The sequence below is a fragment of the Lissotriton vulgaris genome, unplaced genomic scaffold (genome assembly GCF_964263255.1).
Source record: "Lissotriton vulgaris unplaced genomic scaffold, aLisVul1.2 SCAFFOLD_595, whole genome shotgun sequence".
NCBI classification, from domain to species: domain Eukaryota; kingdom Metazoa; phylum Chordata; class Amphibia; order Caudata; family Salamandridae; genus Lissotriton; species Lissotriton vulgaris.
Genome location: NW_028241900.1, coordinates 907,297 through 934,051, shown reverse-complemented (window position 1 = coordinate 934,051; position 26,755 = coordinate 907,297). Strand labels below are relative to the sequence as shown.

The following is a 26,755-nucleotide window of genomic DNA, read 5'->3' as shown; positions in this document are numbered from 1 at the left end:
TAATTTCAGGCTTTTCCCAGCAGTCTCTGTTCTGCCTATGTAAATTAACAAAAGCAGTGCTTATTCATCACTTACTCTAATGTCCTTACTGTCCAGAAAGCTCTGCCTAAGTATGCTTTTTTTCTTTTTCAGTGAAATTCTAAATGTTTTTTCCGCCCAGTCTATGGCAGTAGAATGCTGCTTATGATGCCACATTTTGTTGAATCACCAAGGTACAACTACAGAGGAATATATGAGTCTGAACGACATGGAACTCTTAGCTAACACATCACAATGTGTGATGCTTGCCAACCAAGCACTAGATTCTGGAGCGCTGATGATCAGAACATTCTGCTCCTGAAGGAAAGGAAAGACAGCTTGATGGAAAATAAAGTCTCAGTTTATAGTAACGCTCTCTCTCTCCCAATATCTATCTATCTATCTATCTATCTATCTATCTATCTATCTATCTATCTATCTATCTATCTATCTATCTATCTATCTATCTATCTATCTATCTATCTATCTATCTATCTATCTATCTATCTATCTATCTATCTATCTATCTATCTATCTATCTATCTATCTATCTATCTATCTATCTATCTATCTATCTATCTTTATATATGGATACCTGCGTACACATACATATAGATATGCCATGCATTCCTTTAGATTTGTTCCAACCTCTTACCATTTATTTGAGAATCCCTACTTTTCAAGTGACTGCAAATGAAGTCATTTCCGGCACTTTTTGGCCGGTGCAAGGTAACAAAAACACATGACAACTTTTAATAAAAATCATTGGTCTCTTTGTTAACGCGCACTGTCAAACATGGGGCTTTCACACGTCAGGTAAACATGATAACCAATACACAACAGAAGCAGATGTAGATTGCTTATCAATGCCGGGATAGAACAGTTGTGAATTGAGTAGAAGAAGGGCCCCTGAATTGATACTTATTATATACAGCCTGTAAGATAATGAAAAATGCAGGCTAGGAAAGGAGATGCAAATATCAATGTATTAGAAAAATACATAAAGAGGAGTGATTTGCTTTTATTCATTCAAGGCTAGAAAAAATCAACATACTATTGCAAGCATTCATACACCACCAAATAGAAATAAACAATTCTGACATTAAACGTAAAGGTGACGATGCATTTGTATCATCACCTTGAGAAGGGTCACCGAGGAATTGAGCCCAGGGCTTCTGCACTTAAACACCAGAAACACTCCACTAAACTAAGATGCCTGTTGGTGCCAACAATTCCCAAAGTTAATGCGTGTTCTAGGTGAGCAATGAACAGAATGCAGGGCTCTTTTCAAAGCGAGGTCTGTGAATCAACAGATACATCCACATGCCAATTACTTTAGTGTTTTTAAGAGAATTCACTTTCTTGGAACGAGTCTGCATGAAACCATCTTCAGGGCCTGGACAATTTCATGGCAAAACGGCACCTCTCAACATTGCAGCCAAGACAATATAACAACTGTTTCTGCCCGGTTTCGAACCGGGGACCTTTCGCGTGTGAGGCGAACGTGATAACCACTACACTACAGAAACAGATGTCTACAGTTGATTCTTCTGTGATGAAACTTCTCAAAACAGGCTATTCCAAGGGCCTCTGGTTTTAGATTTCTTTCATGCAACCTTCCCAGACAGCCCTAGCTGAACGCTTGTATATGCCATGCAAGTTCAGCATTTTTGCAAAATGCTTAAAGAGAAATGTTTCCTATTTGCTCAGGCAGGGCAAGGTTAATAGCATGAGACTCTAGCAAATATTCATCCACTACTGCAAAGAGAAAATTGATATTGGCTTTGAAATGCATACTGCAATACTACTTTAAAAAAGCACCAATGAAAGGGCTCGTCCGGGATTTGAACCCGGGACCTCTCGCACCCAAAGCGAGAATCATACCCCTAGACCAACGAGCCTTCGAAAGGCCCGCACCTCTGAAAAGCTAATACCAGCTCTAAGCACGCAATGAAGATCATGCTGGGGACTTTTTCATGCTTGGTCTGTGAATATACATGAAATTCAGTGTCAACTTACCCTTTCTCAAATGATATCACTATCATTTATAAGTGTCCCCTTTTATTTTGTCCCAGCATTGGACACGTCTTACAGAAAGTCAGCACTTATTTATCTATTTCTGCATTGGCTAGACCCTAAAGAGAAAGGATAAAAAGCTGTTCATAGCAACATAAGAAACACATGTTGCATTTTCTCTCAAATGCTTATTCCCTTTGTGCAAATCGGAATGCCAAAATGAATAACTGGGCCACAGATTCTGGCTAATTATCTTTCAATTGAATGCAAGTAGCAATAAAAACGGCCTAATGCAGGACTAAAGCATTCCTTGCAAGCCTCTAACATCATAACATAACTGAGCTGCTGGTAGCAAGCTAAGCAATACCTTCCCAAAATGAGAAGTACATGTGCTAATCCGCTCAATCAGCGCTCGATCAGGCTCGATCAGGCGAGATATAGAAAAGGTGGAAAGGGTCCAAATGGCTGTCTCTTCCTTTTTAGTGTGGGTCCTTCTGACTATCATAGGATTGCTTGTAAGAGTGGCCAGGGTCAGAGAAAAAACTTTCAACCCTTCTTAGTGTTCTATCCAGAAGCAGGCATTTTCTGGGCCTTTAATTTCAGGCTTTTCCCAGCAGTCTCTGTTCTGCCTATGTAAATTAACAAAAGCAGTGCTTATTCATCACTTACTCTAATGTCCTTACTGTCCAGAAAGCTCTGCCTAAGTATGCTTTTTTTCTTTTTCAGTGAAATTCTAAATGTTTTTTCCGCCCAGTCTATGGCAGTAGAATGCTGCTTATGATGCCACATTTTGTTGAATCACCAAGGTACAACTACAGAGGAATATATGAGTCTGAACGACATGGAACTCTTAGCTAACACATCACAATGTGTGATGCTTGCCAACCAAGCACTAGATTCTGGAGCGCTGATGATCAGAACATTCTGCTCCTGAAGGAAAGGAAAGACAGCTTGATGGAAAATAAAGTCTCAGTTTATAGTAACGCTCTCTCTCTCCCAATATCTATCTATCTATCTATCTATCTATCTATCTATCTATCTATCTATCTATCTATCTATCTATCTATCTATCTATCTATCTATCTATCTATCTATCTATCTATCTATCTATCTATCTATCTATCTATCTATCTATCTATCTATCTATCTATCTATCTATCTATCTATCTATCTATCTATCTATCTATCTTTATATATGGATACCTGCGTACACATACATATAGATATGCCATGCATTCCTTTAGATTTGTTCCAACCTCTTACCATTTATTTGAGAATCCCTACTTTTCAAGTGACTGCAAATGAAGTCATTTCCGGCACTTTTTGGCCGGTGCAAGGTAACAAAAACACATGACAACTTTTAATAAAAATCATTGGTCTCTTTGTTAACGCGCACTGTCAAACATGGGGCTTTCACACGTCAGGTAAACATGATAACCAATACACAACAGAAGCAGATGTAGATTGCTTATCAATGCCGGGATAGAACAGTTGTGAATTGAGTAGAAGAAGGGCCCCTGAATTGATACTTATTATATACAGCCTGTAAGATAATGAAAAATGCAGGCTAGGAAAGGAGATGCAAATATCAATGTATTAGAAAAATACATAAAGAGGAGTGATTTGCTTTTATTCATTCAAGGCTAGAAAAAATCAACATACTATTGCAAGCATTCATACACCACCAAATAGAAATAAACAATTCTGACATTAAACTTAAAGGTGACGATGCATTTGTATCATCACCTTGAGAAGGGTCACCGAGGAATTGAGCCCAGGGCTTCTGCACTTAAACACCAGAAACACTCCACTAAACTAAGATGCCTGTTGGTGCCAACAATTCCCAAAGTTAATGCGTGTTCTAGGTGAGCAATGAACAGAATGCAGGGCTCTTTTCAAAGCGAGGTCTGTGAATCAACAGATACATCCACATGCCAATTACTTTAGTGTTTTTAAGAGAATTCACTTTCTTGGAACGAGTCTGCATGAAACCATCTTCAGGGCCTGGACAATTTCATGGCAAAACGGCACCTCTCAACATTGCAGCCAAGACAATATAACAACTGTTTCTGCCCGGTTTCGAACCGGGGACCTTTCGCGTGTGAGGCGAACGTGATAACCACTACACTACAGAAACAGATGTCTACAGTTGATTCTTCTGTGATGAAACTTCTCAAAACAGGCTATTCCAAGGGCCTCTGGTTTTAGATTTCTTTCATGCAACCTTCCCAGACAGCCCTAGCTGAACGCTTGTATATGCCATGCAAGTTCAGCATTTTTGCAAAATGCTTAAAGAGAAATGTTTCCTATTTGCTCAGGCAGGGCAAGGTTAAAAGCATGAGACTCTAGCAAATATTCATCCACTACTGCAAAGAGAAAATTGATATTGGCTTTGAAATGCATACTGCAATACTACTTTAAAAAAGCACCTATGAAAGGGCTCGTCCGGGATTTGAACCCGGGACCTCTCGCACCCAAAGCGAGAATCATACCCCTAGACCAACGAGCCTTCGAAAGGCCCGCACCTCTGAAAAGCTGATACCAGCTCTAAGCACGCAATGAAGATCATGCTGGGGACTTTTTCATGCTTGGTCTGTGAATATACATGAAATTCAGTGTCAACTTACCCTTTCTCAAATGATATCACTATCATTTATAAGTGTCCCCTTTTATTTTGTCCCAGCATTGGACACGTCTTACAGAAAGTCAGCACTTATTTATCTATTTCTGCATTGGCTAGACCCTAAAGAGAAAGGATAAAAAGCTGTTCATAGCAACATAAGAAACACATGTTGCATTTTCTCTCAAATGCTTATTCCCTTTGTGCAAATCGGAATGCCAAGATGAATAACTGGGCCACAGATTCTGGCTAATTATCTTTCCCTTGAATGCAAGTAGCAATAAAAACGGCCTAATGCAGGACTAAAGCATTCCTTGCAAGCCTCTAACATCATAACATAACTGAGCTGCTGGTAGCAAGCTAAGCAATACCTTCCCAAAATGAGAAGTACATGTGCTAATCCGCTCAATCAGCGCTCGATCAGGCTCGATCAGGCGAGATATAGAAAAGGTGGAAAGGGTCCAAATGGCTGTCCCTTCCTTTTTAGTGTGGGTCCTTCTGACTATCATAGGATTGCTTGTAAGAGTGGCCAGGGTCAGAGAAAAAACTTTCAACCCTTCTTAGTGTTCTATCCAGAAGCAGGCATTTTCTGGGCCTTTAATTTCAGGCTTTTCCCAGCAGTCTCTGTTCTGCCTATGTAAATTAACAAAAGCAGTGCTTATTCATCACTTACTCTAATGTCCTTACTGTACAGAAAGCTCTGCCTAAGTATGCTTTTTTTCTTTTTCAGTGAAATTCTAAATGTTTTTTCCGCCCAGTCTATGGCAGTAGAATGCTGCTTATGATGCCACATTTTGTTGAATCACCAAGGTACAACTACAGAGGAATATATGAGTCTGAACGACATGGAACTCTTAGCTAACACATCACAATGTGTGATGCTTGCCAACCAAGCACTAGATTCTGGAGCGCTGATGATCAGAACATTCTGCTCCTGAAGGAAAGGAAAGACAGCTTGATGGAAAATAAAGTCTCAGTTTATAGTAACGCTCTCTCTCTCCCAATATCTATCTATCTATCAATCTATCTATCTATCTATCTATCTATCTATCTATCTATCTATCTATCTATCTATCTATCTATCTATCTATCTATCTATCTATCTATCTATCTATCTATCTATCTATCTATCTATCTATCTATCTATCTATCTATCTATCTATCTATCTATCTTTATATATGGATACCTGCGTACACATACATATAGATATGCCATGCATTCCTTTAGATTTGTTCCAACCTCTTACCATTTATTTGAGAATCCCTACTTTTCAAGTGACTGCAAATGAAGTCATTTCCGGCACTTTTTGGCCGGTGCAAGGTAACAAAAACACATGACAACTTTTAATAAAAATCATTGGTCTCTTTGTTAACGCGCACTGTCAAACATGGGGCTTTCACACGTCAGGTAAACATGATAACCAATACACAACAGAAGCAGATGTAGATTGCTTATCAATGCCGGGATAGAACAGTTGTGAATTGAGTAGAAGAAGGGCCCCTGAATTGATACTTATTATATACAGCCTGTAAGATAATGAAAAATGCAGGCTAGGAAAGGAGATGCAAATATCAATGTATTAGAAAAATACATAAAGAGGAGTGATTTGCTTTTATTCATTCAAGGCTAGAAAAAATCAACATACTATTGCAAGCATTCATACACCACCAAATAGAAATAAACAATTCTGACATTAAACGTAAAGGTGACGATGCATTTGTATCATCACCTTGAGAAGGGTCACCGAGGAATTGAGCCTAGGGCTTCTGCACTTAAACACCAGAAACACTCCACTAAACTAAGATGCCTGTTGGTGCCAACAATTCCCAAAGTTAATGCGTGTTCTAGGTGAGCAATGAACAGAATGCAGGGCTCTTTTCAAAGCGAGGTCTGTGAATCAACAGATACATCCACATGCCAATTACTTTAGTGTTTTTAAGAGAATTCACTTTCTTGGAACGAGTCTGCATGAAACCATCTTCAGGGCCTGGACAATTTCATGGCAAAACGGCACCTCTCAACATTGCAGCCAAGACAATATAACAACTGTTTCTGCCCGGTTTCGAACCGGGGACCTTTCGCGTGTGAGGCGAACGTGATAACCACTACACTACAGAAACAGATGTCTACAGTTGATTCTTCTGTGATGAAACTTCTCAAAACAGGCTATTCCAAGGGCCTCTGGTTTTAGATTTCTTTCATGCAACCTTCCCAGACAGCCCTAGCTGAACGCTTGTATATGCCATGCAAGTTCAGCATTTTTGCAAAATGCTTAAAGAGAAATGTTTCCTATTTGCTCAGGCAGGGCAAGGTTAATAGCATGAGACTCTAGCAAATATTCATCCACTACTGCAAAGAGAAAATTGATATTGGCTTTGAAATGCATACTGCAATACTACTTTAAAAAAGCACCAATGAAAGGGCTCGTCCGGGATTTGAACCCGGGACCTCTCGCACCCAAAGCGAGAATCATACCCCTAGACCAACGAGCCTTCGAAAGGCCCGCACCTCTGAAAAGCTAATACCAGCTCTAAGCACGCAATGAAGATCATGCTGGGGACTTTTTCATGCTTGGTCTGTGAATATACATGAAATTCAGTGTCAACTTACCCTTTCTCAAATGATATCACTATCATTTATAAGTGTCCCCTTTTATTTTGTCCCAGCATTGGACACGTCTTACAGAAAGTCAGCACTTATTTATCTATTTCTGCATTGGCTAGACCCTAAAGAGAAAGGATAAAAAGCTGTTCATAGCAACATAAGAAACACATGTTGCATTTTCTCTCAAATGCTTATTCCCTTTGTGCAAATCGGAATGCCAAGATGAATAACTGGGCCACAGATTCTGGCTAATTATCTTTCAATTGAATGCAAGTAGCAATAAAAACGGCCTAATGCAGGACTAAAGCATTCCTTGCAAGCCTCTAACATCATAACATAACTGAGCTGCTGGTAGCAAGCTAAGCAATACCTTCCCAAAATGAGAAGTACATGTGCTAATCCGCTCAATCAGCGCTCGATCAGGCTCGATCAGGCGAGATATAGAAAAGGTGGAAAGGGTCCAAATGGCTGTCCCTTCCTTTTTAGTGTGGGTCCTTCTGACTATCATAGGATTGCTTGTAAGAGTGGCCAGGGTCAGAGAAAAAACTTTCAACCCTTCTTAGTGTTCTATCCAGAAGCAGGCATTTTCTGGGCCTTTAATTTCAGGCTTTTCCCAGCAGTCTCTGTTCTGCCTATGTAAATTAACAAAAGCAGTGCTTATTCATCACTTACTCTAATGTCCTTACTGTCCAGAAAGCTCTGCCTAAGTATGCTTTTTTTCTTTTTCAGTGAAATTCTAAATGTTTTTTCCGCCCAGTCTATGGCAGTAGAATGCTGCTTATGATGCCACATTTTGTTGAATCACCAAGGTACAACTACAGAGGAATATATGAGTCTGAACGACATGGAACTCTTAGCTAACACATCACAATGTGTGATGCTTGCCAACCAAGCACTAGATTCTGGAGCGCTGATGATCAGAACATTCTGCTCCTGAAGGAAAGGAAAGACAGCTTGATGGAAAATAAAGTCTCAGTTTATAGTAACGCTCTCTCTCTCCCAATATCTATCTATCTATCTATCTATCTATCTATCTATCTATCTATCTATCTATCTATCTATCTATCTATCTATCTATCTATCTATCTATCTATCTATCTATCTATCTATCTATCTATCTATCTATCTATCTATCTATCTATCTATCTATCTATCTATCTATCTATCTATCTATCTTTATATATGGATACCTGCGTACACATACATATAGATATGCCATGCATTCCTTTAGATTTGTTCCAACCTCTTACCATTTATTTGAGAATCCCTACTTTTCAAGTGACTGCAAATGAAGTCATTTCCGGCACTTTTTGGCCGGTGCAAGGTAACAAAAACACATGACAACTTTTAATAAAAATCATTGGTCTCTTTGTTAACGCGCACTGTCAAACATGGGGCTTTCACACGTCAGGTAAACATGATAACCAATACACAACAGAAGCAGATGTAGATTGCTTATCAATGCCGGGATAGAACAGTTGTGAATTGAGTAGAAGAAGGGCCCCTGAATTGATACTTATTATATACAGCCTGTAAGATAATGAAAAATGCAGGCTAGGAAAGGAGATGCAAATATCAATGTATTAGAAAAATACATAAAGAGGAGTGATTTGCTTTTATTCATTCAAGGCTAGAAAAAATCAACATACTATTGCAAGCATTCATACACCACCAAATAGAAATAAACAATTCTGACATTAAACTTAAAGGTGACGATGCATTTGTATCATCACCTTGAGAAGGGTCACCGAGGAATTGAGCCCAGGGCTTCTGCACTTAAACACCAGAAACACTCCACTAAACTAAGATGCCTGTTGGTGCCAACAATTCCCAAAGTTAATGCGTGTTCTAGGTGAGCAATGAACAGAATGCAGGGCTCTTTTCAAAGCGAGGTCTGTGAATCAACAGATACATCCACATGCCAATTACTTTAGTGTTTTTAAGAGAATTCACTTTCTTGGAACGAGTCTGCATGAAACCATCTTCAGGGCCTGGACAATTTCATGGCAAAACGGCACCTCTCAACATTGCAGCCAAGACAATATAACAACTGTTTCTGCCCGGTTTCGAACCGGGGACCTTTCGCGTGTGAGGCGAACGTGATAACCACTACACTACAGAAACAGATGTCTACAGTTGATTCTTCTGTGATGAAACTTCTCAAAACAGGCTATTCCAAGGGCCTCTGGTTTTAGATTTCTTTCATGCAACCTTCCCAGACAGCCCTAGCTGAACGCTTGTATATGCCATGCAAGTTCAGCATTTTTGCAAAATGCTTAAAGAGAAATGTTTCCTATTTGCTCAGGCAGGGCAAGGTTAAAAGCATGAGACTCTAGCAAATATTCATCCACTACTGCAAAGAGAAAATTGATATTGGCTTTGAAATGCATACTGCAATACTACTTTAAAAAAGCACCTATGAAAGGGCTCGTCCGGGATTTGAACCCGGGACCTCTCGCACCCAAAGCGAGAATCATACCCCTAGACCAACGAGCCTTCGAAAGGCCCGCACCTCTGAAAAGCTGATACCAGCTCTAAGCACGCAATGAAGATCATGCTGGGGACTTTTTCATGCTTGGTCTGTGAATATACATGAAATTCAGTGTCAACTTACCCTTTCTCAAATGATATCACTATCATTTATAAGTGTCCCCTTTTATTTTGTCCCAGCATTGGACACGTCTTACAGAAAGTCAGCACTTATTTATCTATTTCTGCATTGGCTAGACCCTAAAGAGAAAGGATAAAAAGCTGTTCATAGCAACATAAGAAACACATGTTGCATTTTCTCTCAAATGCTTATTCCCTTTGTGCAAATCGGAATGCCAAGATGAATAACTGGGCCACAGATTCTGGCTAATTATCTTTCCCTTGAATGCAAGTAGCAATAAAAACGGCCTAATGCAGGACTAAAGCATTCCTTGCAAGCCTCTAACATCATAACATAACTGAGCTGCTGGTAGCAAGCTAAGCAATACCTTCCCAAAATGAGAAGTACATGTGCTAATCCGCTCAATCAGCGCTCGATCAGGCTCGATCAGGCGAGATATAGAAAAGGTGGAAAGGGTCCAAATGGCTGTCCCTTCCTTTTTAGTGTGGGTCCTTCTGACTATCATAGGATTGCTTGTAAGAGTGGCCAGGGTCAGAGAAAAAACTTTCAACCCTTCTTAGTGTTCTATCCAGAAGCAGGCATTTTCTGGGCCTTTAATTTCAGGCTTTTCCCAGCAGTCTCTGTTCTGCCTATGTAAATTAACAAAAGCAGTGCTTATTCATCACTTACTCTAATGTCCTTACTGTCCAGAAAGCTCTGCCTAAGTATGCTTTTTTTCTTTTTCAGTGAAATTCTAAATGTTTTTTCCGCCCAGTCTATGGCAGTAGAATGCTGCTTATGATGCCACATTTTGTTGAATCACCAAGGTACAACTACAGAGGAATATATGAGTCTGAACGACATGGAACTCTTAGCTAACACATCACAATGTGTGATGCTTGCCAACCAAGCACTAGATTCTGGAGCGCTGATGATCAGAACATTCTGCTCCTGAAGGAAAGGAAAGACAGCTTGATGGAAAATAAAGTCTCAGTTTATAGTAACGCTCTCTCTCTCCCAATATCTATCTATCTATCTATCTATCTATCTATCTATCTATCTATCTATCTATCTATCTATCTATCTATCTATCTATCTATCTATCTATCTATCTATCTATCTATCTATCTATCTATCTATCTATCTATCTATCTATCTATCTATCTATCTATCTATCTATCTATCTATCTATCTATCTATCTATCTATCTATCTATCTATCTTTATATATGGATACCTGCGTACACATACATATAGATATGCCATGCATTCCTTTAGATTTGTTCCAACCTCTTACCATTTATTTGAGAATCCCTACTTTTCAAGTGACTGCAAATGAAGTCATTTCCGGCACTTTTTGGCCGGTGCAAGGTAACAAAAACACATGACAACTTTTAATAAAAATCATTGGTCTCTTTGTTAACGCGCACTGTCAAACATGGGGCTTTCACACGTCAGGTAAACATGATAACCAATACACAACAGAAGCAGATGTAGATTGCTTATCAATGCCGGGATAGAACAGTTGTGAATTGAGTAGAAGAAGGGCCCCTGAATTGATACTTATTATATACAGCCTGTAAGATAATGAAAAATGCAGGCTAGGAAAGGAGATGCAAATATCAATGTATTAGAAAAATACATAAAGAGGAGTGATTTGCTTTTATTCATTCAAGGCTAGAAAAAATCAACATACTATTGCAAGCATTCATACACCACCAAATAGAAATAAACAATTCTGACATTAAACGTAAAGGTGACGATGCATTTGTATCATCACCTTGAGAAGGGTCACCGAGGAATTGAGCCCAGGGCTTCTGCACTTAAACACCAGAAACACTCCACTAAACTAAGATGCCTGTTGGTGCCAACAATTCCCAAAGTTAATGCGTGTTCTAGGTGAGCAATGAACAGAATGCAGGGCTCTTTTCAAAGCGAGGTCTGTGAATCAACAGATACATCCACATGCCAATTACTTTAGTGTTTTTAAGAGAATTCACTTTCTTGGAACGAGTCTGCATGAAACCATCTTCAGGGCCTGGACAATTTCATGGCAAAACGGCACCTCTCAACATTGCAGCCAAGACAATATAACAACTGTTTCTGCCCGGTTTCGAACCGGGGACCTTTCGCGTGTGAGGCGAACGTGATAACCACTACACTACAGAAACAGATGTCTACAGTTGATTCTTCTGTGATGAAACTTCTCAAAACAGGCTATTCCAAGGGCCTCTGGTTTTAGATTTCTTTCATGCAACCTTCCCAGACAGCCCTAGCTGAACGCTTGTATATGCCATGCAAGTTCAGCATTTTTGCAAAATGCTTAAAGAGAAATGTTTCCTATTTGCTCAGGCAGGGCAAGGTTAAAAGCATGAGACTCTAGCAAATATTCATCCACTACTGCAAAGAGAAAATTGATATTGGCTTTGAAATGCATTCTGCAATACTACTTTAAAAAAGCACCAATGAAAGGGCTCGTCCGGGATTTGAACCCGGGACCTCTCGCACCCAAAGCGAGAATCATACCCCTAGACCAACGAGCCTTCGAAAGGCCCGCACCTCTGAAAAGCTAATACCAGCTCTAAGCACGCAATGAAGATCATGCTGGGGACTTTTTCATGCTTGGTCTGTGAATATACATGAAATTCAGTGTCAACTTACCCTTTCTCAAATGATATCACTATCATTTATAAGTGTCCCCTTTTATTTTGTCCCAGCATTGGACACGTCTTACAGAAAGTCAGCACTTATTTATCTATTTCTGCATTGGCTAGACCCTAAAGAGAAAGGATAAAAAGCTGTTCATAGCAACATAAGAAACACATGTTGCATTTTCTCTCAAATGCTTATTCCCTTTGTGCAAATCGGAATGCCAAGATGAATAACTGGGCCACAGATTCTGGCTAATTATCTTTCCCTTGAATGCAAGTAGCAATAAAAACGGCCTAATGCAGGACTAAAGCATTCCTTGCAAGCCTCTAACATCATAACATAACTGAGCTGCTGGTAGCAAGCTAAGCAATACCTTCCCAAAATGAGAAGTACATGTGCTAATCCGCTCAATCAGCGCTCGATCAGGCTCGATCAGGCGAGATATAGAAAAGGTGGAAAGGGTCCAAATGGCTGTCCCTTCCTTTTTAGTGTGGGTCCTTCTGACTATCATAGGATTGCTTGTAAGAGTGGCCAGGGTCAGAGAAAAAACTTTCAACCCTTCTTAGTGTTCTATCCAGAAGCAGGCATTTTCTGGGCCTTTAATTTCAGGCTTTTCCCAGCAGTCTCTGTTCTGCCTATGTAAATTAACAAAAGCAGTGCTTATTCATCACTTACTCTAATGTCCTTACTGTCCAGAAAGCTCTGCCTAAGTATGCTTTTTTTCTTTTTCAGTGAAATTCTAAATGTTTTTTCCGCCCAGTCTATGGCAGTAGAATGCTGCTTATGATGCCACATTTTGTTGAATCACCAAGGTACAACTACAGAGGAATATATGAGTCTGAACGACATGGAACTCTTAGCTAACACATCACAATGTGTGATGCTTGCCAACCAAGCACTAGATTCTGGAGCGCTGATGATCAGAACATTCTGCTCCTGAAGGAAAGGAAAGACAGCTTGATGGAAAATAAAGTCTCAGTTTATAGTAACGCTCTCTCTCTCCCAATATCTATCTATCTATCTATCTATCTATCTATCTATCTATCTATCTATCTATCTATCTATCTATCTATCTATCTATCTATCTATCTATCTATCTATCTATCTATCTATCTATCTATCTATCTATCTATCTATCTATCTATCTATCTATCTATCTATCTATCTATCTATCTATCTATCTATCTATCTATCTATCTATCTATCTATCTATCTATCTATCTATCTATCTTTATATATGGATACCTGCGTACACATACATATAGATATGCCATGCATTCCTTTAGATTTGTTCCAACCTCTTACCATTTATTTGAGAATCCCTACTTTTCAAGTGACTGCAAATGAAGTCATTTCCGGCACTTTTTGGCCGGTGCAAGGTAACAAAAACACATGACAACTTTTAATAAAAATCATTGGTCTCTTTGTTAACGCGCACTGTCAAACATGGGGCTTTCACACGTCAGGTAAACATGATAACCAATACACAACAGAAGCAGATGTAGATTGCTTATCAATGCCGGGATAGAACAGTTGTGAATTGAGTAGAAGAAGGGCCCCTGAATTGATACTTATTATATACAGCCTGTAAGATAATGAAAAATGCAGGCTAGGAAAGGAGATGCAAATATCAATGTATTAGAAAAATACATAAAGAGGAGTGATTTGCTTTTATTCATTCAAGGCTAGAAAAAATCAACATACTATTGCAAGCATTCATACACCACCAAATAGAAATAAACAATTCTGACATTAAACGTAAAGGTGACGATGCATTTGTATCATCACCTTGAGAAGGGTCACCGAGGAATTGAGCCCAGGGCTTCTGCACTTAAACACCAGAAACACTCCACTAAACTAAGATGCCTGTTGGTGCCAACAATTCCCAAAGTTAATGCGTGTTCTAGGTGAGCAATGAACAGAATGCAGGGCTCTTTTCAAAGCGAGGTCTGTGAATCAACAGATACATCCACATGCCAATTACTTTAGTGTTTTTAAGAGAATTCACTTTCTTGGAACGAGTCTGCATGAAACCATCTTCAGGGCCTGGACAATTTCATGGCAAAACGGCACCTCTCAACATTGCAGCCAAGACAATATAACAACTGTTTCTGCCCGGTTTCGAACCGGGGACCTTTCGCGTGTGAGGCGAACGTGATAACCACTACACTACAGAAACAGATGTCTACAGTTGATTCTTCTGTGATGAAACTTCTCAAAACAGGCTATTCCAAGGGCCTCTGGTTTTAGATTTCTTTCATGCAACCTTCCCAGACAGCCCTAGCTGAACGCTTGTATATGCCATGCAAGTTCAGCATTTTTGCAAAATGCTTAAAGAGAAATGTTTCCTATTTGCTCAGGCAGGGCAAGGTTAAAAGCATGAGACTCTAGCAAATATTCATCCACTACTGCAAAGAGAAAATTGATATTGGCTTTGAAATGCATTCTGCAATACTACTTTAAAAAAGCACCAATGAAAGGGCTCGTCCGGGATTTGAACCCGGGACCTCTCGCACCCAAAGCGAGAATCATACCCCTAGACCAACGAGCCTTCGAAAGGCCCGCACCTCTGAAAAGCTAATACCAGCTCTAAGCACGCAATGAAGATCATGCTGGGGACTTTTTCATGCTTGGTCTGTGAATATACATGAAATTCAGTGTCAACTTACCCTTTCTCAAATGATATCACTATCATTTATAAGTGTCCCCTTTTATTTTGTCCCAGCATTGGACACGTCTTACAGAAAGTCAGCACTTATTTATCTATTTCTGCATTGGCTAGACCCTAAAGAGAAAGGATAAAAAGCTGTTCATAGCAACATAAGAAACACATGTTGCATTTTCTCTCAAATGCTTATTCCCTTTGTGCAAATCGGAATGCCAAGATGAATAACTGGGCCACAGATTCTGGCTAATTATCTTTCCCTTGAATGCAAGTAGCAATAAAAACGGCCTAATGCAGGACTAAAGCATTCCTTGCAAGCCTCTAACATCATAACATAACTGAGCTGCTGGTAGCAAGCTAAGCAATACCTTCCCAAAATGAGAAGTACATGTGCTAATCCGCTCAATCAGCGCTCGATCAGGCTCGATCAGGCGAGATATAGAAAAGGTGGAAAGGGTCCAAATGGCTGTCCCTTCCTTTTTAGTGTGGGTCCTTCTGACTATCATAGGATTGCTTGTAAGAGTGGCCAGGGTCAGAGAAAAAACTTTCAACCCTTCTTAGTGTTCTATCCAGAAGCAGGCATTTTCTGGGCCTTTAATTTCAGGCTTTTCCCAGCAGTCTCTGTTCTGCCTATGTAAATTAACAAAAGCAGTGCTTATTCATCACTTACTCTAATGTCCTTACTGTCCAGAAAGCTCTGCCTAAGTATGCTTTTTTTCTTTTTCAGTGAAATTCTAAATGTTTTTTCCGCCCAGTCTATGGCAGTAGAATGCTGCTTATGATGCCACATTTTGTTGAATCACCAAGGTACAACTACAGAGGAATATATGAGTCTGAACGACATGGAACTCTTAGCTAACACATCACAATGTGTGATGCTTGCCAACCAAGCACTAGATTCTGGAGCGCTGATGATCAGAACATTCTGCTCCTGAAGGAAAGGAAAGACAGCTTGATGGAAAATAAAGTCTCAGTTTATAGTAACGCTCTCTCTCTCCCAATATCTATCTATCTATCTATCTATCTATCTATCTATCTATCTATCTATCTATCTATCTATCTATCTATCTATCTATCTATCTATCTATCTATCTATCTATCTATCTATCTATCTATCTATCTATCTATCTATCTATCTATCTATCTATCTATCTATCTATCTATCTTTATATATGGATACCTGCGTACACATACATATAGATATGCCATGCATTCCTTTAGATTTGTTCCAACCTCTTACCATTTATTTGAGAATCCCTACTTTTCAAGTGACTGCAAATGAAGTCATTTCCGGCACTTTTTGGCCGGTGCAAGGTAACAAAAACACATGACAACTTTTAATAAAAATCATTGGTCTCTTTGTTAACGCGCACTGTCAAACATGGGGCTTTCACACGTCAGGTAAACATGATAACCAATACACAACAGAAGCAGATGTAGATTGCTTATCAATGCCGGGATAGAACAGTTGTGAATTGAGTAGAAGAAGGGCCCCTGAATTGATACTTATTATATACAGCCTGTAAGATAATGAAAAATGCAGGCTAGGAAAGGAGATGCAAATATCAATGTATTAGAAAAATACATAAAGAGGAGTGATTTGCTTTTATTCATTCAAGGCTAGAAAAAATCAACATACTATTGCAAGCATTCATACACCACCAAATAGAAATAAACAATTCTGACATTAAACTTAAAGGTGACGATGCATTTGTATCATCACCTTGAGAAGGGTCACCGAGGAATTGAGCCCAGGGCTTCTGCACTTAAACACCAGAAACACTCCACTAAACTAAGATGCCTGTTGGTGCCAACAATTCCCAAAGTTAATGCGTGTTCTAGGTGAGCAATGAACAGAATGCAGGGCTCTTTTCAAAGCGAGGTCTGTGAATCAACAGATACATCCACATGCCAATTACTTTAGTGTTTTTAAGAGAATTCACTTTCTTGGAACGAGTCTGCATGAAACCATCTTCAGGGCCTGGACAATTTCATGGCAAAACGGCACCTCTCAACATTGCAGCCAAGACAATATAACAACTGTTTCTGCCCGGTTTCGAACCGGGGACCTTTCGCGTGTGAGGAGAACGTGATAACCACTACACTACAGAAACAGATGTCTACAGTTGATTCTTCTGTGATGAAACTTCTCAAAACAGGCTATTCCAAGGGCCTCTGGTTTTAGATTTCTTTCATGCAACCTTCCCAGACAGCCCTAGCTGAACGCTTGTATATGCCATGCAAGTTCAGCATTTTTGCAAAATGCTTAAAGAGAAATGTTTCCTATTTGCTCAGGCAGGGCAAGGTTAAAAGCATGAGACTCTAGCAAATATTCATCCACTACTGCAAAGAGAAAATTGATATTGGCTTTGAAATGCATACTGCAATACTACTTTAAAAAAGCACCTATGAAAGGGCTCGTCCGGGATTTGAACCCGGGACCTCTCGCACCCAAAGCGAGAATCATACCCCTAGACCAACGAGCCTTCGAAAGGCCCGCACCTCTGAAAAGCTGATACCAGCTCTAAGCACGCAATGAAGATCATGCTGGGGACTTTTTCATGCTTGGTCTGTGAATATACATGAAATTCAGTGTCAACTTACCCTTTCACAAATGATATCACTATCATTTATAAGTGTCCCCTTTTATTTTGTCCCAGCATTGGACACGTCTTACAGAAAGTCAGCACTTATTTATCTATTTCTGCATTGGCTAGACCCTAAAGAGAAAGGATAAAAAGCTGTTCATAGCAACATAAGAAACACATGTTGCATTTTCTCTCAAATGCTTATTCCCTTTGTGCAAATCGGAATGCCAAGATGAATAACTGGGCCACAGATTCTGGCTAATTATCTTTCCCTTGAATGCAAGTAGCAATAAAAACGGCCTAATGCAGGACTAAAGCATTCCTTGCAAGCCTCTAACATCATAACATAACTGAGCTGCTGGTAGCAAGCTAAGCAATACCTTCCCAAAATGAGAAGTACATGTGCTAATCCGCTCAATCAGCGCTCGATCAGGCTCGATCAGGCGAGATATAGAAAAGGTGGAAAGGGTCCAAATGGCTGTCCCTTCCTTTTTAGTGTGGGTCCTTCTGACTATCATAGGATTGCTTGTAAGAGTGGCCAGGGTCAGAGAAAAAACTTTCAACCCTTCTTAGTGTTCTATCCAGAAGCAGGCATTTTCTGGGCCTTTAATTTCAGGCTTTTCCCAGCAGTCTCTGTTCTGCCTATGTAAATTAACAAAAGCAGTGCTTATTCATCACTTACTCTAATGTCCTTACTGTACAGAAAGCTCTGCCTAAGTATGCTTTTTTTCTTTTTCAGTGAAATTCTAAATGTTTTTTCCGCCCAGTCTATGGCAGTAGAATGCTGCTTATGATGCCACATTTTGTTGAATCACCAAGGTACAACTACAGAGGAATATATGAGTCTGAACGACATGGAACTCTTAGCTAACACATCACAATGTGTGATGCTTGCCAACCAAGCACTAGATTCTGGAGCGCTGATGATCAGAACATTCTGCTCCTGAAGGAAAGGAAAGACAGCTTGATGGAAAATAAAGTCTCAGTTTATAGTAACGCTCTCTCTCTCCCAATATCTATCTATCTATCTATCTATCTATCTATCTATCTATCTATCTATCTATCTATCTATCTATCTATCTATCTATCTATCTATCTATCTATCTATCTATCTATCTATCTATCTATCTATCTATCTATCTATCTATCTATCTATCTATCTATCTATCTATCTATCTATCTATCTTTATATATGGATACCTGCGTACACATACATATAGATATGCCATGCATTCCTTTAGATTTGTTCCAACCTCTTACCATTTATTTGAGAATCCCTACTTTTCAAGTGACTGCAAATGAAGTCATTTCCGGCACTTTTTGGCCGGTGCAAGGTAACAAAAACACATGACAACTTTTAATAAAAATCATTGGTCTCTTTGTTAACGCGCACTGTCAAACATGGGGCTTTCACACGTCAGGTAAACATGATAACCAATACACAACAGAAGCAGATGTAGATTGCTTATCAATGCCGGGATAGAACAGTTGTGAATTGAGTAGAAGAAGGGCCCCTGAATTGATACTTATTATATACAGCCTGTAAGATAATGAAAAATGCAGGCTAGGAAAGGAGATGCAAATATCAATGTATTAGAAAAATACATAAAGAGGAGTGATTTGCTTTTATTCATTCAAGGCTAGAAAAAATCAACATACTATTGCAAGCATTCATACACCACCAAATAGAAATAAACAATTCTGACATTAAACTTAAAGGTGACGATGCATTTGTATCATCACCTTGAGAAGGGTCACCGAGGAATTGAGCCCAGGGCTTCTGCACTTAAACACCAGAAACACTCCACTAAACTAAGATGCCTGTTGGTGCCAACAATTCCCAAAGTTAATGCGTGTTCTAGGTGAGCAATGAACAGAATGCAGGGCTCTTTTCAAAGCGAGGTCTGTGAATCAACAGATACATCCACATGCCAATTACTTTAGTGTTTTTAAGAGAATTCACTTTCTTGGAACGAGTCTGCATGAAACCATCTTCAGGGCCTGGACAATTTCATGGCAAAACGGCACCTCTCAACATTGCAGCCAAGACAATATAACAACTGTTTCTGCCCGGTTTCGAACCGGGGACCTTTCGCGTGTGAGGCGAACGTGATAACCACTACACTACAGAAACAGATGTCTACAGTTGATTCTTCTGTGATGAAACTTCTCAAAACAGGCTATTCCAAGGGCCTCTGGTTTTAGATTTCTTTCATGCAACCTTCCCAGACAGCCCTAGCTGAACGCTTGTATATGCCATGCAAGTTCAGCATTTTTGCAAAATGCTTAAAGAGAAATGTTTCCTATTTGCTCAGGCAGGGCAAGGTTAAAAGCATGAGACTCTAGCAAATATTCATCCACTACTGCAAAGAGAAAATTGATATTGGCTTTGAAATGCATACTGCAATACTACTTTAAAAAAGCACCTATGAAAGGGCTCGTCCGGGATTTGAACCCGGGACCTCTCGCACCCAAAGCGAGAATCATACCCCTAGACCAACGAGCCTTCGAAAGGCCCGCACCTCTGAAAAGCTGATACCAGCTCTAAGCACGCAATGAAGATCATGCTGGGGACTTTTTCATGCTTGGTCTGTGAATATACATGAAATTCAGTGTCAACTTACCCTTTCTCAAATGATATCACTATCATTTATAAGTGTCCCCTTTTATTTTGTCCCAGCATTGGACACGTCTTACAGAAAGTCAGCACTTATTTATCTATTTCTGCATTGGCTAGACCCTAAAGAGAAAGGATAAAAAGCTGTTCATAGCAACATAAGAAACACATGTTGCATTTTCTCTCAAATGCTTATTCCCTTTGTGCAAATCGGAATGCCAAGATGAATAACTGGGCCACAGATTCTGGCTAATTATCTTTCCCTTGAATGCAAGTAGCAATAAAAACGGCCTAATGCAGGACTAAAGCATTCCTTGCAAGCCTCTAACATCATAACATAACTGAGCTGCTGGTAGCAAGCTAAGCAATACCTTCCCAAAATGAGAAGTACATGTGCTAATCCGCTCAATCAGCGCTCGATCAGGCTCGATCAGGCGAGATATAGAAAAGGTGGAAAGGGTCCAAATGGCTGTCCCTTCCTTTTTAGTGTGGGTCCTTCTGACTATCATAGGATTGCTTGTAAGAGTGGCCAGGGTCAGAGAAAAAACTTTCAACCCTTCTTAGTGTTCTATCCAGAAGCAGGCATTTTCTGGGCCTTTAATTTCAGGCTTTTCCCAGCAGTCTCTGTTCTGCCTATGTAAATTAACAAAAGCAGTGCTTATTCATCACTTACTCTAATGTCCTTACTGTCCAGAAAGCTCTGCCTAAGTATGCTTTTTTTCTTTTTCAGTGAAATTCTAAATGTTTTTTCCGCCCAGTCTATGGCAGTAGAATGCTGCTTATGATGCCACATTTTGTTGAATCACCAAGGTACAACTACAGAGGAATATATGAGTCTGAACGACATGGAACTCTTAGCTAACACATCACAATGTGTGATGCTTGCCAACCAAGCACTAGATTCTGGAGCGCTGATGATCAGAACATTCTGCTCCTGAAGGAAAGGAAAGACAGCTTGATGGAAAATAAAGTCTCAGTTTATAGTAACGCTCTCTCTCTCCCAATATCTATCTATCTATCTATCTATCTATCTATCTATCTATCTATCTATCTATCTATCTATCTATCTATCTATCTATCTATCTATCTATCTATCTATCTATCTATCTATCTATCTATCTATCTATCTATCTATCTATCTATCTATCTATCTATCTTTATATATGGATACCTGCGTACACATACATATAGATATGCCATGCATTCCTTTAGATTTGTTCCAACCTCTTACCATTTATTTGAGAATCCCTACTTTTCAAGTGACTGCAAATGAAGTCATTTCCGGCACTTTTTGGCCGGTGCAAGGTAACAAAAACACATGACAACTTTTAATAAAAATCATTGGTCTCTTTGTTAACGCGCACTGTCAAACATGGGGCTTTCACACGTCAGGTAAACATGATAACCAATACACAACAGAAGCAGATGTAGATTGCTTATCAATGCCGGGATAGAACAGTTGTGAATTGAGTAGAAGAAGGGCCCCTGAATTGATACTTATTATATACAGCCTGTAAGATAATGAAAAATGCAGGCTAGGAAAGGAGATGCAAATATCAATGTATTAGAAAAATACATAAAGAGGAGTGATTTGCTTTTATTCATTCAAGGCTAGAAAAAATCAACATACTATTGCAAGCATTCATACACCACCAAATAGAAATAAACAATTCTGACATTAAACGTAAAGGTGACGATGCATTTGTATCATCACCTTGAGAAGGGTCACCGAGGAATTGAGCCCAGGGCTTCTGCACTTAAACACCAGAAACACTCCACTAAACTAAGATGCCTGTTGGTGCCAACAATTCCCAAAGTTAATGCGTGTTCTAGGTGAGCAATGAACAGAATGCAGGGCTCTTTTCAAAGCGAGGTCTGTGAATCAACAGATACATCCACATGCCAATTACTTTAGTGTTTTTAAGAGAATTCACTTTCTTGGAACGAGTCTGCATGAAACCATCTTCAGGGCCTGGACAATTTCATGGCAAAACGGCACCTCTCAACATTGCAGCCAAGACAATATAACAACTGTTTCTGCCCGGTTTCGAACCGGGGACCTTTCGCGTGTGAGGCGAACGTGATAACCACTACACTACAGAAACAGATGTCTACAGTTGATTCTTCTGTGATGAAACTTCTCAAAACAGGCTATTCCAAGGGCCTCTGGTTTTAGATTTCTTTCATGCAACCTTCCCAGACAGCCCTAGCTGAACGCTTGTATATGCCATGCAAGTTCAGCATTTTTGCAAAATGCTTAAAGAGAAATGTTTCCTATTTGCTCAGGCAGGGCAAGGTTAAAAGCATGAGACTCTAGCAAATATTCATCCACTACTGCAAAGAGAAAATTGATATTGGCTTTGAAATGCATTCTGCAATACTACTTTAAAAAAGCACCAATGAAAGGGCTCGTCCGGGATTTGAACCCGGGACCTCTCGCACCCAAAGCGAGAATCATACCCCTAGACCAACGAGCCTTCGAAAGGCCCGCACCTCTGAAAAGCTAATACCAGCTCTAAGCACGCAATGAAGATCATGCTGGGGACTTTTTCATGCTTGGTCTGTGAATATACATGACATTCAGTGTCAACTTACCCTTTCTCAAATGATATCACTATCATTTATAAGTGTCCCCTTTTATTTTGTCCCAGCATTGGACACGTCTTACAGAAAGTCAGCACTTATTTATCTATTTCTGCATTGGCTAGACCCTAAAGAGAAAGGATAAAAAGCTGTTCATAGCAACATAAGAAACACATGTTGCATTTTCTCTCAAATGCTTATTCCCTTTGTGCAAATCGGAATGCCAAGATGAATAACTGGGCCACAGATTCTGGCTAATTATCTTTCCCTTGAATGCAAGTAGCAATAAAAACGGCCTAATGCAGGACTAAAGCATTCCTTGCAAGCCTCTAACATCATAACATAACTGAGCTGCTGGTAGCAAGCTAAGCAATACCTTCCCAAAATGAGAAGTACATGTGCTAATCCGCTCAATCAGCGCTCGATCAGGCTCGATCAGGCGAGATATAGAAAAGGTGGAAAGGGTCCAAATGGCTGTCCCTTCCTTTTTAGTGTGGGTCCTTCTGACTATCATAGGATTGCTTGTAAGAGTGGCCAGGGTCAGAGAAAAAACTTTCAACCCTTCTTAGTGTTCTATCCAGAAGCAGGCATTTTCTGGGCCTTTAATTTCAGGCTTTTCCCAGCAGTCTCTGTTCTGCCTATGTAAATTAACAAAAGCAGTGCTTATTCATCACTTACTCTAATGTCCTTACTGTCCAGAAAGCTCTGCCTAAGTATGCTTTTTTTCTTTTTCAGTGAAATTCTAAATGTTTTTTCCGCCCAGTCTATGGCAGTAGAATGCTGCTTATGATGCCACATTTTGTTGAATCACCAAGGTACAACTACAGAGGAATATATGAGTCTGAACGACATGGAACTCTTAGCTAACACATCACAATGTGTGATGCTTGCCAACCAAGCACTAGATTCTGGAGCGCTGATGATCAGAACATTCTGCTCCTGAAGGAAAGGAAAGACAGCTTGATGGAAAATAAAGTCTCAGTTTATAGTAACGCTCTCTCTCTCCCAATATCTATCTATCTATCTATCTATCTATCTATCTATCTATCTATCTATCTATCTATCTATCTATCTATCTATCTATCTATCTATCTATCTATCTATCTATCTATCTATCTATCTATCTATCTATCTATCTATCTATCTATCTATCTATCTATCTATCTATCTATCTTTATATATGGATACCTGCGTACACATACATATAGATATGCCATGCATTCCTTTAGATTTGTTCCAACCTCTTACCATTTATTTGAGAATCCCTACTTTTCAAGTGACTGCAAATGAAGTCATTTCCGGCACTTTTTGGCCGGTGCAAGGTAACAAAAACACATGACAACTTTTAATAAAAATCATTGGTCTCTTTGTTAACGCGCACTGTCAAACATGGGGCTTTCACACGTCAGGTAAACATGATAACCAATACACAACAGAAGCAGATGTAGATTGCTTATCAATGCCGGGATAGAACAGTTGTGAATTGAGTAGAAGAAGGGCCCCTGAATTGATACTTATTATATACAGCCTGTAAGATAATGAAAAATGCAGGCTAGGAAAGGAGATGCAAATATCAATGTATTAGAAAAATACATAAAGAGGAGTGATTTGCTTTTATTCATTCAAGGCTAGAAAAAATCAACATACTATTGCAAGCATTCATACACCACCAAATAGAAATAAACAATTCTGACATTAAACTTAAAGGTGACGATGCATTTGTATCATCACCTTGAGAAGGGTCACCGAGGAATTGAGCCCAGGGCTTCTGCACTTAAACACCAGAAACACTCCACTAAACTAAGATGCCTGTTGGTGCCAACAATTCCCAAAGTTAATGCGTGTTCTAGGTGAGCAATGAACAGAATGCAGGGCTCTTTTCAAAGCGAGGTCTGTGAATCAACAGATACATCCACATGCCAATTACTTTAGTGTTTTTAAGAGAATTCACTTTCTTGGAACGAGTCTGCATGAAACCATCTTCAGGGCCTGGACAATTTCATGGCAAAACGGCACCTCTCAACATTGCAGCCAAGACAATATAACAACTGTTTCTGCCCGGTTTCGAACCGGGGACCTTTCGCGTGTGAGGCGAACGTGATAACCACTACACTACAGAAACAGATGTCTACAGTTGATTCTTCTGTGATGAAACTTCTCAAAACAGGCTATTCCAAGGGCCTCTGGTTTTAGATTTCTTTCATGCAACCTTCCCAGACAGCCCTAGCTGAACGCTTGTATATGCCATGCAAGTTCAGCATTTTTGCAAAATGCTTAAAGAGAAATGTTTCCTATTTGCTCAGGCAGGGCAAGGTTAAAAGCATGAGACTCTAGCAAATATTCATCCACTACTGCAAAGAGAAAATTGATATTGGCTTTGAAATGCATACTGCAATACTACTTTAAAAAAGCACCTATGAAAGGGCTCGTCCGGGATTTGAACCCGGGACCTCTCGCACCCAAAGCGAGAATCATACCCCTAGACCAACGAGCCTTCGAAAGGCCCGCACCTCTGAAAAGCTGATACCAGCTCTAAGCACGCAATGAAGATCATGCTGGGGACTTTTTCATGCTTGGTCTGTGAATATACATGAAATTCAGTGTCAACTTACCCTTTCTCAAATGATATCACTATCATTTATAAGTGTCCCCTTTTATTTTGTCCCAGCATTGGACACGTCTTACAGAAAGTCAGCACTTATTTATCTATTTCTGCATTGGCTAGACCCTAAAGAGAAAGGATAAAAAGCTGTTCATAGCAACATAAGAAACACATGTTGCATTTTCTCTCAAATGCTTATTCCCTTTGTGCAAATCGGAATGCCAAGATGAATAACTGGGCCACAGATTCTGGCTAATTATCTTTCCCTTGAATGCAAGTAGCAATAAAAACGGCCTAATGCAGGACTAAAGCATTCCTTGCAAGCCTCTAACATCATAACATAACTGAGCTGCTGGTAGCAAGCTAAGCAATACCTTCCCAAAATGAGAAGTACATGTGCTAATCCGCTCAATCAGCGCTCGATCAGGCTCGATCAGGCGAGATATAGAAAAGGTGGAAAGGGTCCAAATGGCTGTCCCTTCCTTTTTAGTGTGGGTCCTTCTGACTATCATAGGATTGCTTGTAAGAGTGGCCAGGGTCAGAGAAAAAACTTTCAACCCTTCTTAGTGTTCTATCCAGAAGCAGGCATTTTCTGGGCCTTTAATTTCAGGCTTTTCCCAGCAGTCTCTGTTCTGCCTATGTAAATTAACAAAAGCAGTGCTTATTCATCACTTACTCTAATGTCCTTACTGTACAGAAAGCTCTGCCTAAGTATGCTTTTTTTCTTTTTCAGTGAAATTCTAAATGTTTTTTCCGCCCAGTCTATGGCAGTAGAATGCTGCTTATGATGCCACATTTTGTTGAATCACCAAGGTACAACTACAGAGGAATATATGAGTCTGAACGACATGGAACTCTTAGCTAACACATCACAATGTGTGATGCTTGCCAACCAAGCACTAGATTCTGGAGCGCTGATGATCAGAACATTCTGCTCCTGAAGGAAAGGAAAGACAGCTTGATGGAAAATAAAGTCTCAGTTTATAGTAACGCTCTCTCTCTCCCAATATCTATCTATCTATCTATCTATCTATCTATCTATCTATCTATCTATCTATCTATCTATCTATCTATCTATCTATCTATCTATCTATCTATCTATCTATCTATCTATCTATCTATCTATCTATCTATCTATCTATCTATCTATCTATCTATCTATCTATCTATCTATCTATCTATCTATCTTTATATATGGAT

The 26,755-nt window shown here is 39.6% G+C and overlaps 19 non-coding genes across 19 annotated transcripts; all 19 read right to left on the bottom strand.

Annotated features, from left to right (window-relative positions):
* Nucleotides 1-1,474: 1,474 nt before the first annotated feature.
* TRNAV-CAC (transfer RNA valine (anticodon CAC)) lies at nucleotides 1,475-1,547 on the bottom strand. The gene has a single exon. It is a non-coding gene; the product is annotated as a tRNA-Val (tRNA).
* Nucleotides 1,548-1,847: 300 nt separating this feature from the next.
* On the bottom strand, nucleotides 1,848-1,919 carry TRNAP-UGG (transfer RNA proline (anticodon UGG)). Its single transcript has one exon. It is a non-coding gene; the product is annotated as a tRNA-Pro (tRNA).
* Nucleotides 1,920-4,098: 2,179 nt separating this feature from the next.
* TRNAV-CAC (transfer RNA valine (anticodon CAC)) lies at nucleotides 4,099-4,171 on the bottom strand. The gene has a single exon. It is a non-coding gene; the product is annotated as a tRNA-Val (tRNA).
* Nucleotides 4,172-4,471: 300 nt separating this feature from the next.
* TRNAP-UGG (transfer RNA proline (anticodon UGG)) lies at nucleotides 4,472-4,543 on the bottom strand. Its single transcript has one exon. It is a non-coding gene; the product is annotated as a tRNA-Pro (tRNA).
* Nucleotides 4,544-6,702: 2,159 nt separating this feature from the next.
* On the bottom strand, nucleotides 6,703-6,775 carry TRNAV-CAC (transfer RNA valine (anticodon CAC)). The gene has a single exon. It is a non-coding gene; the product is annotated as a tRNA-Val (tRNA).
* A 300-nt stretch (nucleotides 6,776-7,075) lies between these two features.
* TRNAP-UGG (transfer RNA proline (anticodon UGG)) lies at nucleotides 7,076-7,147 on the bottom strand. The gene has a single exon. It is a non-coding gene; the product is annotated as a tRNA-Pro (tRNA).
* Nucleotides 7,148-9,310: 2,163 nt separating this feature from the next.
* On the bottom strand, nucleotides 9,311-9,383 carry TRNAV-CAC (transfer RNA valine (anticodon CAC)). Its single transcript has one exon. It is a non-coding gene; the product is annotated as a tRNA-Val (tRNA).
* A 300-nt stretch (nucleotides 9,384-9,683) lies between these two features.
* TRNAP-UGG (transfer RNA proline (anticodon UGG)) lies at nucleotides 9,684-9,755 on the bottom strand. The gene has a single exon. It is a non-coding gene; the product is annotated as a tRNA-Pro (tRNA).
* Nucleotides 9,756-11,946: 2,191 nt separating this feature from the next.
* Nucleotides 11,947-12,019, bottom strand: TRNAV-CAC (transfer RNA valine (anticodon CAC)). Its single transcript has one exon. It is a non-coding gene; the product is annotated as a tRNA-Val (tRNA).
* A 300-nt stretch (nucleotides 12,020-12,319) lies between these two features.
* On the bottom strand, nucleotides 12,320-12,391 carry TRNAP-UGG (transfer RNA proline (anticodon UGG)). The gene has a single exon. It is a non-coding gene; the product is annotated as a tRNA-Pro (tRNA).
* Nucleotides 12,392-14,606: 2,215 nt separating this feature from the next.
* Nucleotides 14,607-14,679, bottom strand: TRNAV-CAC (transfer RNA valine (anticodon CAC)). The gene has a single exon. It is a non-coding gene; the product is annotated as a tRNA-Val (tRNA).
* A 300-nt stretch (nucleotides 14,680-14,979) lies between these two features.
* TRNAP-UGG (transfer RNA proline (anticodon UGG)) lies at nucleotides 14,980-15,051 on the bottom strand. Its single transcript has one exon. It is a non-coding gene; the product is annotated as a tRNA-Pro (tRNA).
* Nucleotides 15,052-17,579: 2,528 nt separating this feature from the next.
* On the bottom strand, nucleotides 17,580-17,651 carry TRNAP-UGG (transfer RNA proline (anticodon UGG)). The gene has a single exon. It is a non-coding gene; the product is annotated as a tRNA-Pro (tRNA).
* A 2,163-nt stretch (nucleotides 17,652-19,814) lies between these two features.
* Nucleotides 19,815-19,887, bottom strand: TRNAV-CAC (transfer RNA valine (anticodon CAC)). Its single transcript has one exon. It is a non-coding gene; the product is annotated as a tRNA-Val (tRNA).
* A 300-nt stretch (nucleotides 19,888-20,187) lies between these two features.
* Nucleotides 20,188-20,259, bottom strand: TRNAP-UGG (transfer RNA proline (anticodon UGG)). The gene has a single exon. It is a non-coding gene; the product is annotated as a tRNA-Pro (tRNA).
* Nucleotides 20,260-22,402: 2,143 nt separating this feature from the next.
* On the bottom strand, nucleotides 22,403-22,475 carry TRNAV-CAC (transfer RNA valine (anticodon CAC)). The gene has a single exon. It is a non-coding gene; the product is annotated as a tRNA-Val (tRNA).
* Nucleotides 22,476-22,775: 300 nt separating this feature from the next.
* TRNAP-UGG (transfer RNA proline (anticodon UGG)) lies at nucleotides 22,776-22,847 on the bottom strand. The gene has a single exon. It is a non-coding gene; the product is annotated as a tRNA-Pro (tRNA).
* Nucleotides 22,848-25,002: 2,155 nt separating this feature from the next.
* TRNAV-CAC (transfer RNA valine (anticodon CAC)) lies at nucleotides 25,003-25,075 on the bottom strand. The gene has a single exon. It is a non-coding gene; the product is annotated as a tRNA-Val (tRNA).
* Nucleotides 25,076-25,375: 300 nt separating this feature from the next.
* TRNAP-UGG (transfer RNA proline (anticodon UGG)) lies at nucleotides 25,376-25,447 on the bottom strand. Its single transcript has one exon. It is a non-coding gene; the product is annotated as a tRNA-Pro (tRNA).
* Between the last annotated feature and the right edge of the window lie 1,308 nt (nucleotides 25,448-26,755).